At 33.9% G+C, this 7,937-nt stretch overlaps 1 pseudogene; it reads left to right on the top strand.

Moving 5' to 3' along the window:
• Positions 1–1,739: 1,739 nt before the first annotated feature.
• Positions 1,740–6,188, top strand: LOC143535724 (peroxidase 12-like; annotated as a pseudogene).
• The last annotated feature ends 1,749 nt before the right edge of the window (positions 6,189–7,937 follow it).

Raw genomic sequence — 7,937 nt, 5'->3', positions numbered from 1 at the left:
AAAACATCGAAACATCAAAAAAAAATGTTTTTTTACTAATTTTTATATATGTTTTCAAGAGAGAGAAAAATTTATATTTATATTTACATTTTCATTTTAATTGTGGACCATAATATTTAAACATTAATTAAAAATATATGGTTGAGAATGAGTTTTTAGAGTTTTCACAACTTAAGTGAGTTTTCATTTTATACTTAGCCTATATATATATATATATATATATATATATATATATATATATATCCAAGTTCAAAAAACTCGAAAATCGATTCAATGAACACATGATGCAAACTTATATTATTAAGTAAAGAATTAAAATTTGTATAATTTTATGAAAAATAACGAATTAAAAATAAATACTTGGAGGTTCATCCTTCATCTTCCGGTTGGATCGCAGGTGCTACATTTTATGGGTAATTTTTAAATTTAGTCTCTGGAATATTTCTGATTGTGTGAGTTTAGTCACTGAAGTATCTTCTTGTGAATAATTCAATCTTAATGTTGATTTATAACAATTAATTTCTTATTTTTAACATCGTTAAATAATATTTATTAGGCCCCACTATAAAGAAGACATACATATTTGAAGGATATCTTGGTCATATTCTTTCATCTATTATTCATCAATTTGGTCATATTATTTTTATTGGTTTTTAATGGAATTTATATTAATTTTCATTTGCACCTTAATATTCAACATAGAAAATTTGAAATAAAAAAAGGTATATATTCATCGTCCATAATTATCTTATTCATAAAATTTATTCGGGAGATGAAACAAGACATCATCAATGGTAACATCTGTGAATTGGATTTTTATAAATTAAAACCGATCTAATTAAAATGCGTCAACTATGTATGGTGAATCCTCCATTTCGTGAGCATACAACTACGCACGCAATGAACATACCGCATTTGCAAGACGGAATTTGAAACATAAATAGAAAATTAACAGGTTTGTTTACACAAACTAGGTAAAAGGTAGATAAATTGTAAACAATATTTAAAAATAGAAGTGTAAATATAAAGAAAATAACTTATATATCAGGAAAGAAACTTATGAACTAAATATGGAGACTAGTAAATACTGTAGGGATGAAACTTGTAAACAACAATTTAATAATTCAACAACCATCGACATTTCAACTTTCACCATGTTTTCTTAAAAGTTCTAAAAATAGCACTTCCTTTGCTAAAAGTATTAGTAATTCCTTTTTTTTTTCAATTTTCTTTTAGAAGAATGTAATACTTTTTCTCAATATATTTTTCTTTTACTCCGAAAACTCAAAGGCCCTATCAATATCACGCTAATACGCGATGTTGCGTAAAACATAACGTATATGTTATCACTAATGGGAAACCGAGACCGAGACCTACACTACAGGGAATTTAAACGTTTAACTTTGGATCACTAATTGAAGAGGATAGACTATTTGTGTGTGTGTGTGTGTATAAATGACATAAAAAATCATCATATAACATTTTATGTAGTGTGTCCATTGTCCAACACAAACGTCAAAGATGACCAAGACCCTAAACACATGCATGTAATATGGAAGATCCACATGGACTACATCACTCAACATTCAATGCACAGTTTAAACTTTAAGGGACTAAAAAGCTAATAGTTCAACCATTAGGGAGTTTTAGGAACATTTTTCTGCTATAAGTAGTCCATGTCTGTTGTAGGTTTGAACACCCAAAAAAATAAAAATAAAAGAAAACCTTAGTATTCATCAATGGGTGGTTCTAAAATGACTTTAGTGCCCTTTCACACATTTGCACTGAGTGTGGGTGTGTTGCTAGTGATGGTAATGCATTTGCATGGTTTAGAAGCACAAAAACATCCATTGGTGAAGGGGCTTTCTTGGAAATTCTATGAAAGTAAGTGTCCAAAGTTGGAATCAATTATTAGAAAGCATATGGAGAAGGTGATCAAGAAGGATGTTGGTCTTGCTGCTTCTCTGTTGAGAGTTCATTTTCATGATTGCTTTGTTCAGGTATATTTATATGTTAGTTTTAAACAATAAAAGCATATATATTATCCAAATATTAGTATCTTTTGATTATATAATTTTAGTTATATTTATCATATAATCGCTTTTAAACCGCAATAGTAACGAGTTAAATGAGTTAGAATTTTATGCCTTAATTACAATTTATGGTGTTTATTTCCGCATATATAATGATAATGATTATATCAGGGTTGTGATAGCTCGGTATTATTGGATGGATCAGCAAGCGGACCTCTTGATAGTGAGAAAACAGCGCCACCAAACCTACGTTTGAGGGGGTTTGATGTTATTGAGGATCTTCGTCGCAGGGTTCACAAAGAATGCGGTGCGGGTAGTGTCTCGTATTCAGATATCACTACCATTGTTGCACGTGACTCTATCGTGTTGGTAAACCTTTTCATTCGTTCCTTTAGCACAAAGGTCGGCCCGTAGGCCAGCAAAAACAAGCAAGACTTTAGGCCAACACTTAACCAACGCTTTAAAATCCAACAATACACACACATATACATATATATTAATATTGTATATTATAATGGGCAGAGTAAACATCTGGTGGTAAAACATGTTTGTTGCTTAGCTGTAGGTCATGAGATCAAGTACGGTTCTAAGCAGATTATATATATATATATATATAGAGAGAGAGAGAGAAAAAGGTTCAAATAAGAATAAGGAGTTTTCTAAGAATGGTAAGAGCCAATAGATTTTTGACATGTGGCATTATAACCTATGGTGAAAGAATAATTCTAGGAAACTATGTTGGTTATAAAGGTACGTGAAAGAGTAATTCTAGGAAACTATGTCGGTTTTAGGTAAATTTAAATATCAACCATTGATTAACATAATCCAATGGCTATGATCTATTCTTACTCTTCCTAGAAAACTATCTCTTTTTATTTTAATCCACCCATATATATATATATATATATGTATGTATGTATGGTTAGGTTAGAATAAAACCCACTTGAGTTGTGAAAACTCTAGAAACTCATTCTCAACTACAAGTTTTTAATTAAAGATTAAATCTTGTGGTCCACAATTAAAGTTAATAAAAAATATAAAAGTTTATTTACATTTTCTCTCTCTGAAAACATATATAAAAATCACTAAAAAAATATAAAAAAAATAGCAAAACATTTTTTTTATGTTTTCGATGTTTTGTATTAAATGTAACAACATATATTACATGTAACAAAAAAAACGATGTTACATAGGGTTTTCACGGGTTTTCTCAACTCAAGAGGGTTTTCAAACTATACTTCTCCTATATATATATATATATATATATATATATTCACAATTTTCATCAAGGACCACAAAATCTCATTTCGATTTATGCCTCCAAAATTATTAAGCCAGACTTGCTTAACACCTATCTATTTTACCTTGATACACAAAGGGGTAATTGTTTTAAAAGTTGACCAAAATTATATAAAAATTAGGTCTGCTACATATAATGGAAAAATATCAAAGGTAGAATCCAAGGAATTTGGTTACTAACTGTTTTCTCTCTTTGGATTTAACATATAGTGTTAAAATTGCCTAGTTAAGGATAAAATCCAAGAAACCGTTAAAAAAAGTTGTAACTAAAGACCAAATCCGTAATTTGTTACAAACCATAAGGACCATCCTTGTAATTTACTCGATAAACAACAATATAAAATGCCGTGAATACGTGGACATACGAGCATACACATATATATTTTAACAAATGATTTACATAATTTAACATACTTTTTTTTACATATTAGACCGTGTAACATCCTAAAAATTTTAATGATGAATAAAGGAAGTTATGTTTAGTGATTTCGCGTAATTAATTAGTATCGGGTAGGGAGCGGGTCTTGGACGTGGATTAATTGAGATGGGGTAAATAAGAATGGGATTTCAGGGATATAAATACCCCCAAAATCCCAAAAATATCTTCATTTACATCTATTTCTTCACACACACATTCTAACCGATCAAGATTCGAAGCCGATACCCGAGATTTTGTTGATAGATCTGAGTTGGTAAGGTAAGAACAAATCCAACAAAGCTAATATTACTGAAAATGGTTAGGATTGGATGGGTTAACCGGACCCGAAACCCAAACTGCCCAAATCGGACCCCTAAAACGTCGATTTTAGGCCGATTTGATGGTTGGGATTTGTAGGCGCCGATCATACGATTCCGTGGGTACCAAAGTCGAGTTATTTGGCTAAGAAACGAAGGATTTATGGGCAAACAGATCTGCAGCGCGATAACTTCGCCTACAAGATTAAGTTCGCCTGATGAACTTCGCCTTCAAGCGTAACTTCGCCTTCAAGCGTAACTTCGCCTAAGGATAACTTCGCCTGAAGCCAAGTTCGCCTAAGGATAACTTCGCCTGAAGCCAAGTTCGCCTAAGGATAACTTCGCCCCGCTGCCAGGGGCGCTGCCCCCGGACCCCCGTTCGTTGTGGGTAGTAATTAAGACTAGAAAGATGTTATAAGTAGTGATAGTTAAATTGATATGTATACTTGTTATACAGTCAGCCGTGCACAACTGAAGAAAGGGATTACGATCAACGGAGAACGTAACCGTGTTCAGGTGAGTTTCTAGCCCCATTTATGTGTTATGTTTTCGGGGTTGTGTGCATACTCGATATGTTTGTTAATACGCTTATCCTAAGAGATAAGTGTATGCCTTGTGTGAATAATATGAAAGCATGAATGATTGCTTGATGGAACGTGAACGATCTTCGGATATTGCACGTACTGTCAGGTTGTAACGCTATGTATAAGATAAGTATGTTATGTATGTTTATGTGTATGAACGTGATAAAGATAATAAAAGAAAGAAATGATAATGTATGGTTGTATGGTAACGAAGAGGGAATCGAACCCTACTAATATTCGAGAACTAGGGAACCGAACCCTACTAATATTCGAGGAAAGAGGGTACCGAGCCCTAATAATACTCGAGGAAGGAGGGTACCGAGCCCTAATAATACTCGAGGAAAGAGGGTACCGAGCCCTAATAATACTCGAGGAAAGAGGGTACCGAGCCCTAATAATACTCGAGGAAAGAGGGTACCGAGCCCTAATAATACTCGAGGAATGTAGGGCGTAATGCTCTTTATAACGTAAGATATGAAGGTAAGTTAATACAAAAGAAAGTAAGAATGTATGAAAGTAAGAAAGTATGAAAGTAAGCAAGTATGAATGTAAGAAAGTATGAAAGTATATAAGTATGAATGAAAGAATATAATGTTATGTGAATGGTATGATTATGTGATTATCTAGAACTCACTCAGCGTAGCTGACTTTTAGTATGCACGCAGGTGAGTAGGATGAGGCAGCTCGCTTGAGGAGACACATGGTACTGAACAAGAGTCGGGCATCTGAAGACTTATGATGTTTTAACTTTAATGCTTTAATGGGAAAGACAATGAATGTTTTGAGACAAATTATGAATTATGTAATGTTTTATGAAAGTTTTACATTCCGCGTAAATGTTTTAATTAACTCTGATATTTAGAGTTGTGTTTATGAGTAAATCCAACACCAAAGTAGGGTTACCGGTAACGGGGCCTTACAGACCGGTGGTCCAAAGTATAATGTTCCTCTAGGTTGAAGAGATGGACTCACATTTGCCACAAGAAATGTAACCCTTGCCGATCTTCCATCAGCATTTGTCCCGGTTAGCACCCTGCTACCTAACCTTGTCGCTAAAACCTTCGACACCACCGATGTTGTGGCCATGTCTGGGGCCCACACCATTGGTGTCACCCATTGCACTTCCTTCACACAATGTCTTTACCCTACACAAGACACAACCATGGACAAAACCTTTGCTAGCACCCTTAAAGGCGCTTGCCCAACCGCTACAACCAATGCCACCACGTTCTTGGACGTTCAATCTCCAAAAGTGTTCGATAACAAGTACTTTGTCAATCTCGTGAACAAACAAGGAATTCTTAGAACAGACCAAGATTTGTACACTAACAAACAAACCCGAGCCATTGTAACTAGCTTTGCAGGTAATCAAATATTGTTTTTCGAGAAGTTTGTTGATGTGATGGTGAAGATGGGCCAAATGAATGTGTTGATCGGCAAGCAAGGGGAGATACGCAGCAATTACTTTAAGCGGAACGCAAAAGACATGTTTATATCAAGTGTTGTTGGTGACATGGACAGCGTCGGTAGTTTCTAAGTAGTAGATATTGTATTAGGGTTAAACTCGCTAGGTTTTCTCTAAGTTAAGCCCTAATACAATATCTAATAGTTAGGGTTTTAAAAATGGTTTATGAATATGGGTTCAATCGTTCGATGTCTTATGATGCATATGCACTTGATGAAAATAAACGAATGATTTTATGGTGAACTGATGCTAGAATCATAATATGATAACCATAATTACAACTTTACCCTAAAACTCATTGATTTGTTTTTGATTACCCCAATTGAAACTTCCAGGAGGTCACATATCCTAATACTACTCCCAAATAAGCATACTTAATTGTGGAGTTTTCAGCTGCTACATATTCAACTAAACCCAAAACACGTTGATTATTTAAGAGGTATGACATTTTTTATGAACCAAGAATCTCTCTTGTCAACTGGCGATGTAGAATTTGCCTAGGGTGATATAATTAGCTAGTTAATCTTCTGTATATTGTTACACGCGGTAACTATATGGATATATAAAAAGATGCCTTCAACCGAATCATTGGTTTAGGTGTGACACTTATCTTGATTTGTATTTTGCGTTGAAATTAAACCAAATTACAAATTTGTTTTTCAAGTCTTTAACCGAAACCAAATTCATTATTTGGTCTATAGGTTAGTTTATGTAATAAGTTAACAGTTTTGTTTTTTACACATGGCCCATTTTCTTTAGTTTTATTTTTGGGTGCTTATTATCCGGTTTCAAACCAGTTAGAGAAAACACTTAATTGATCCGGAGCCGTTAAAATCAAAGCTGATTACAAATTCGATTTTCGATTCAATCTTGAACAGAAACATGGGCTCACCTACTCTTTGAGGGGGGGGGGGGGGTCGGCCGACCCCTGTGAAAATTCTTTTTAGTGGTATATATGCGTTAAATTTCGACCGACCCTTGTGAAATTTTGACACCGACCCCTGCGGAATTTCGAGAACGACAAACAGACCATGTGAAAATTCGAGAACGACCTCTTAGTCAACACCTATTGATGTAAATAATATTGTATTTACATCACTATGTGTTGCCTAAGAATTTCGAGATCGGCCATAATAAAAAATAAATTTACAAATTTACATTTATAATTATATAAATGTATAAAATAACTAAATTTCAGTTTAATTGAAACAAATTTAAGCCGGAATGCCTAATCAATCTACTCACAAGTTTTAAGTCCAAGCCCAAATCTCTCAACCCAATCTACATTTAACTTATTAAAGAAGGTTACGATGATGCAAGTAATTTGTCGGGTGAGTTCAACGGATTATAAGAGCTTAAATCTTCAAAGAAACTTTTTCGACTTTCTATATACGTTGGTTTGCTCACCAACTTCATTTGTATTGGTTTATCATTTATCGAGGTTAGCTCTCGTATTACCCGTCGCCACTGCAAATGTTGAAAATACTTCTCGCCGATGAAGTACGTGAAGTCTGATTTGTGTAATCAAATGGGTGATGAGAATGTAAACAATAGTTGTATTTGTTTTATTGAAAACGGCATGCGTACTATATGATGTTTTTGTTAAGCTTCAAAAAATGAAAACCCTTTAAGAACAGTTTTAGACATACGACATTTTATATATGCATTTGTAATGAAGTTTCACGTAATTATTTTTTGGTTTGTTTGATTATCTTTTTTATATATTATTCGAGCCGACCCGATTCTAGCCGATCGGAAGGGCCCAACCAGACCAAAAAAATTGTATTCCGGTTACTTGACACGACCGGCCGAACAGGATTG

This window comes from Bidens hawaiensis, unplaced genomic scaffold (genome assembly GCF_021521415.1).
Source record: "Bidens hawaiensis isolate Kalapana, Puna unplaced genomic scaffold, B.hawaiensis_p1.1 tig00000055_1, whole genome shotgun sequence".
Lineage (NCBI taxonomy): Eukaryota > Viridiplantae > Streptophyta > Magnoliopsida > Asterales > Asteraceae > Bidens > Bidens hawaiensis.
This window is presented reverse-complemented; position numbering and strand designations above follow the sequence as displayed.